Source organism: Sander lucioperca, chromosome 23 (assembly GCF_008315115.2).
Source record: "Sander lucioperca isolate FBNREF2018 chromosome 23, SLUC_FBN_1.2, whole genome shotgun sequence".
NCBI lineage: Eukaryota > Metazoa > Chordata > Actinopteri > Perciformes > Percidae > Sander > Sander lucioperca.
In genome coordinates, this window is record NC_050195.1 from 12,265,426 (window position 1) to 12,272,390 (window position 6,965).

Here is a 6,965-nt window from a genome sequence, read left to right on the forward strand (position 1 = left end):
TATATATATATATATATAAATAATTCAGAATCTAAAGGTTTAATTCTGTTTCCTCTGTCAAGTTCATAACTACAGTTTTTAGTTTTGCTGCATTAATGTCCCATGATATTTGCTGCAGTAATATTACAGTGCGTATGTTAACGTTTACAATCAGTGCAATACATTATTTAAAAGGCAATTTAGCCAACAGGGACTGATAGAGGGAGAGTGAAATGTCTCTAAATCAGAGAAAATAATTCATTCAGGTGGGTGGACGGTGGATTATTTTAAGCATACCCACAGGTTCGGATGAAGAGTTCTTTTCATACAAACATTTGTAGTGCTTTCACAATAACATATGGACCTCTGTGTGTGTGTGTGTCTGTGTGTGTTAAATAAAAAAAATAAAAAATGTATGCCGTATGACGTTGTCACATTATGCAACGTTGTGAATTGAATTAAAAGTAAATATGGAAGTTGTAATGAACACTGTTGTGCTCATCTGACAGATTTCATTAAATACAGCATGACAAAACAGTGGACAGCTAATCCGACAGCACGATATTTAATTGATGTTGCTTTAAAATGCCATCATGCCATCCTGGTTCTGATCCTCAGTTTAGTTTTTGTGATTTTCCCTTTGTCCGCCTGCTCATTCAGTTTAGTTAAGTCTATTTTGTTTTCTGGAACCAACTTTTACATTAAAGTTTTCTTTTTGTTCAGTCATCCTGCCTGTCTGGTGTTCTGAATTTTGGGTCCAAACCTGCACATACCTTGCCCTACCCTAATCTTTGTACAGCCACGGACTCAGAGGTGAATTTCAACGGCAACATTAAGACAGTTACAAAGTCAGCCTACTATCACCCTATCCTATATCAAGGTTTAAAAGATTTATGTCTCAGCAGGATTTGGAAAAACTTGTCCATGCTTTTATCTTCAGTAGACTCAACTACTGTAACGGTGTCTTTACAGGTCTCCCTAAAAAATCAATCAGACAGCTGCAGCTGATTCAGAACGCTGCTGCTCGAGTCCTCACTAACACCAAGAAAGTGGATCACAAGACTCCAGTTCTGAAGTCTTTACACTGGCTTCCTGTGCCTTAAAATACATTTTATACTTCTTCTATACGTTCTATTTCAGCTTTTTATTTTCTATTCTCTTTACTGAATGTTTAGAATTTTTTTGAATTGCTCTTTAATGTTTTGTATAAAGCACTTTGAATTGCCCTGTTGCTGAAATCTGCTCTATAAATAAACTTGCTTGCGTTGTCTTGCCTTACCTGACACTAGCATTCAGCTGTATATCAAGAGGGATTTTCCTTGTCATCATGCTCAGTATTTATCTTTGAAATTGGTCCAGTATTGAGCGAGATCGCAGTGACGAGCCGGCACAAACCGAGCTACAATGTAGACTAATGGGGGAATAATTGTGGAGCCTTGCTTTTTGTCAAATAAAAGTGTAAGTAAAAAGTAAAAAAAAACTTTTTTGGCACTGACAGGCTCAGATTGTTACTAAAAGTGTCTGACAACATTATCGATCTCAGGACGTGACTTTTTGTTTGAAGACAGCAGTGTGGAGAGTGGAACGCGAGATGAGAAAAAGGCGTTCAGGTAGTCTGTTGTTACGGAGTAGGCTACATAAACGATAGGGTCCTGTTTTCTAAAAGATTTTCAATGTAATAGCTCAATATTTAAATAAATCAAGCCAGTTGTGGCAGCGGCTGACGGTACTCGCACAAAAAGAGTTCTGATGTTAATGGAACAAGGTATTAATCTTTTAGTTGAAAGAACTGGCTCTGACAAATATGCTACAACTGTATTTGAAGCAGATTTTTTTCCCTCAGTTACCTCGCAATTATTAAAGCTGAACGATTATCAACTATTTGTGGGGTCAGGCATGAATGTGGTTATAAAAAACAATCTTGATAAGTCTCTTACAGTGGTATCAAACACTCAGGGATCTACCTCCAAAGCACTTAACTTATTCATAGAGGACTTGAATTTAATTGATGTATGGAGGGTGCATAATACATCGGCTAAAGACTATACTTTTTTCTCCTCAAGGCATAAAACCTTTTCACGAATAGATTACATTCTTGTATCATCTGGGCTGTTATCTTTAGTACATTCAGTAGAGTTTCTGCCCAGACATTTATCCGATCATAATCCAATTCTGTCTACCTTTTTAATTATGGGAAAATCAAGAATAAGTTTACTAGATGGAGGTTTAACACTTCCCTTTTAAAAAATGAGGAATTCCTGACACAGCTGAGACCAAAGTTAGAGAAATTTATAAATTTCAATAGGGACAGTGTCTCAGATGTGACTGTGGTTTGGGTTTCATACGAAATATTGCTATATGGTTCAACTCTCACCTACATAAAAATAGCAAAATATTTCCAAGTTAGAAGAGGAAATTAAGTTTTTGGAAAATGAGTTGAAAAGAAATTACACCTCAACAAAAGAAAACTAGCTTTAGTAGGGCGGAATATGCGATCCATATAACCAAACACAAGTGCTATACTACATTGTCAGCAGAAGACACAGATGCTTTAGACTCTGCCATTACATTGGAGGAGTTACTTAAAGCAGTTAAAGCCACAAACAAAGGCAAAATGCCAGGGATAGACGGCATACGAATTGAGCTTTACTTTGCACTCTGGGATATTACTTGGACCAGTTTGTTTAGACACGCTGAATTACGCAATTGAACAGGGGGCTTTTCATAGGGACCTGAATACGGCCTTGATTACAGTTATTCCTAAATCTGGTAAGGACCCCTTAGAGTGTGCCAGTCACCGCCCAATATCTTTGATAAATGCTGATCTCAAGATATTCTCCAAGGTTCTGACCAGTAGACTCGAGAAAGTACACTCAAAAAAATAATTCATTGGATGAACATGATTTAATCATGCCACCTATATTCCATCTAAACAAACCAAGTTAAGTCAACTAACCATCATGTTATTTGAACACAGCATACATGTGTTGGTTAAACATAATATTAGTATTTGCATTCAACTAATTTACATCTTGTTGAGTATATATGTTTGTTCTTAGTTAATTTAGTTAAATCAATTTGAGTTTATTCTACATTGGTCAAATACTTCAGTAGAACAAAATTCCACCTTGACATATCAACTCATATAGGTTTTGTCAGTTATAGTAATGTCAGTGTTGTTGAATCAACTGATGTCAATCTTGCTGGTTTAATTAGTGTTGTTTTCATTCTTAGGACAAGAATGTATTGTATATGACCAAACATGCATACAAAAGGACAACATGCAAATCCATTTTACATTTTTATTTATGCAACATCGGGCTTTATAAAACATTTTGCCTGCATTACACACGTAACCAATTGTAGCAATTAGCTACTGAACAATTTACCAGATAACATAACAAGATGTTCTGATATCAGTATCGGAATAGTGCCTAAAATGCTGGTATTGGCAAGTACTGGAGTTTATGCACCGATCCAATACGTAATTTAGCCAAGAAAGAAAATCTACTTTAAAGTAATTTAAATTTTCTTCTTCTGTTACACTCACTGTCAAACTAGATACAAACGTTCTATGGCATTTATTGTTTGTGTATGATCACAAAAAGTTTATCCTGAGTCACATACAACAATGATAGCAATACTATCACATCCAGTACAGGGATAGTACAGCTGTTAAAACATAATAAAATGTAACACACACTGGTATGGGATTGGTACTTGGTATTGGCAAGGAAAAAATTGTATCGGAACATCTCTAAACTTAACAGCTTCTTCTGGAAAAGTACAAACACATTTGCATAGTAGACTTCTACTTTGAGCAAATTGACTCCATGAGCTTGCTTTTTAGGAATTGTCTGCCCATCCAGGCTCATGAGAATCTTCTGCATCACTTCAAAAGTGCATTTCAGGTCTGCTGGGTAACTCAGGTTCAGACAGGATATTAGTCCAGATAACAAAGCACAGGAGTCCCCAATGTTTCCTAGCTCACTGAGGACCTCCATACCTTCGGTTATCTTCAGGCTCCGCACCCTCCTTCAGTATGACATACACGCCCATCACAGTTTGCTCCATGGAAGCACTGGCCTCGAGGTCTGTGTTCTGTGGGATATAATAGGTAAAATGTTTTATGTGTGCTTGAAGCTATGACGTCATTTCATTTCAGCTCTGCACATAGATTAAAATGGTCAGTCCAAACTTACATACACACTAATAAAACACATTTAATATTATAATTCATTTATACCAAGTCTGTTCTGAAAAAACGCAAATTCCTTTTACACGCTGCACCTTAAATACCTCAAATTTATCACCATGAATTTCTCCTCTGAATTTATCACACCAAGTAGGGATGTAACAATACACTCAACTCATGAATTGACGATTTAAAGTTCACAATACCTCACGATTTTTTTAACAGAATGAAATGACCTTTTATATAAATTGTGCAAAACAAGAGATGTGTCCTCTTTCCAAATGTGCAACTGAAATACTATTTTATCTTAAATAAAAAAATTAAAATAAAGATTAAAGAAAGGCCTGTTTATTGCTAAGGCCACATGGTTACATTTAAATGATTTATTTAAAATTAACTTATAACAATTTTTAACCACGCATTTGCTTTTTTAATGACAAATAGAAGAAACAGAAGGATATTTCATAATAATATTGAACGCAACACAAGCTTACGGAGCAGGACCCAAATGCTACACTAAGTCCCTTATCCAACTCTGGCTATGGTGTTGGAAAGCACAGCAAGTCTCCTCTGTCTCTTTAGCCGCAGACTTTTATACGTCCCGGTGTTGGAATCCTTTCCAGGGAAATACAGCAACAGAAAAGACCATTTAGCTGTCAGCATTTAACCGTGTTTAAGCAAGCTAAGGTTACCTGCTGTATGTTAACTAATATTAAGGGCGGCTACACACTGGCTGCGTCGCGTGAACGTGGCATTTATGTTGTGTGTCAGCTGCATGGATTTTTTTGTCTTTACACACCAGAAACGTGTCTGACGCGGCACTGCTGCTGCTAGCCTTGTCTGTACACATGTATGTTTCCCATTGATAAAATGAAATACCATGTTAAACATAAATATATACTGATCTGATTACAGCAAAGACAATGTCGGCAGTACTGACTGCAAAATAGGCTACAGAATATTTCGTTCTGTATTGACAGGTGCAATATTAGAAAAACGATTTTTTTTTTAAATTACATTTATGTCTGCATTAATATCAAAACCTAGAGACTTTCAAACATCAACATGTCATTAATTAATATGTATTTGTGTCAAAATGACATATAAGCATATTTTCCTATTCTATTTTGCCTGGAAACGCTTCCAACACACTTATGTGAGGCGTGAAAACTAGGCGTTGGTTCTATTTCTAGCATTCACGCGTCTCAGGCGCGGCTCGTGCATGTCACGCAGGCAGTGTATAAGCTCTACCCTGTTACCATGGGAGCCGAAATATAAAAACGGACACGCCACGCAGCTGACACGCTTGCGCGCTGCATCCAGTGTGTAACCGGCCTAAGAGTCCAGCCCTAGGCTGTTGCATCGCGCACGCGATCGATAGATAGATAGATAGATATCTCAACCGGTTGTAATCTTAACACATTTAAATTGATTTTTAAATGATTCATGATGCATCGTTACATCCCTACAAGCAAGTAAATATGTGCTCTTTCCAACTGGTTTACAGTTTCTTTGCCAAACGTACGTAACTCACCATATAATCCTTCGCAAGTTTCTCGTGGTCTTCGTTCAAGTAGATGCTCAAGGACTTGAGGACACATGCTCGTCTCGTATGAATTGCGTCATCCTGAGGGGAAAAAAGAAAACTCCTTTAGGCAATATCCTTCATCTTCACCCAGAATGATCCTCCGTCTCATATGATGGCTCACTGCGGAAACCTGAAATCGCACATAAAAAAGGTGTGCGATATGCAACAATAAAAAGTCACTATTATGACAAACTGTGCCTTGTAATGGTAATCTATTTGACAGGTACAATACAGCGGTCCTTAGCAGTACCAGAGTAGGCTATAAGCTAATGTTCCTATGTCCCTCCCTCAGCAGGAGAGAGATTAACATCTTTGTCCAAAGGAAAACCTAACTGTAGTATACAAACACCAACACAAGGTTTTACAACTGTAAAACACAATTTCACAGCATTAAAACACCAACAATACCAAGAATAAAAAAGTTTTAAAAAAAATCACATTAGGACACCACTACAACCAAACTATTAAGATATCTGAGTTTATGCGTGATGGGTACATGAATGGGTTGATTGTGGGGGAGAAATACTTACAAACTTCCTACGTGTTGTGTGTACTATATTTCTCCAAATACAGTTCAGCACTTGAATGTAACACATCTTCCAAGCTATAATCAGGAGTATGATTGTTTCCATTGAAATGCAAAGGACTTTATTTTTAACTAATAATGAGTTTGTATTAACAGCAAAACACGAAAGTTGAACAGACAAAACTGGAGAAAATCAGCTAACAAGGAAGCTATATATAAGACCAAATATACTTATAAAGACTCACACCCAATAGAATGAAAGTGATTTCAGTTTGCAACAATAATTAAACACTGCATTTCAGATAAATCACTAATCCTCCAATGTTGATGTGTGTACATATGGCACCAGATAAACAATGTGATTTTATTAACTTACCAATGTATTTCATGAGGTACAGACACGTCTCAGAGCATGGGGACAGAACTTGTTCTAAATTACTTGCCTGTAGAAATAAAAGGTGAAATAAAATAATTGAAATAAATACATTTCGGACAAAATTTTGGTTACAAAAAGATAAACACTTAAATGTTGAAAACAAAAGCAATATTTATGTTTCAAATAGGCATTTCAGTATCAGTAGTTAGTCAGTAGTATAACAGACGTTACTCAACTTAATGCAGAGGAACATATTTTTGACTCCGGTAATCTTTGCTCTCAAAGTACAACACTCACTTAA

At 36.5% G+C, this 6,965-nt stretch overlaps 1 long non-coding RNA gene across 1 annotated transcript; it reads right to left on the reverse strand.

Moving 5' to 3' along the window:
- Nucleotides 1-3,990: 3,990 nt before the first annotated feature.
- LOC118494387 lies at nt 3,991-6,745 on the reverse strand. Its single transcript, XR_004896521.1, has 3 exons — nt 6,665-6,745; nt 5,709-5,801; nt 3,991-4,080 (listed from the first exon to the last, which is right to left on the reverse strand). It is a non-coding gene; the product is annotated as an uncharacterized LOC118494387 (long non-coding RNA).
- Between the last annotated feature and the right edge of the window lie 220 nt (nt 6,746-6,965).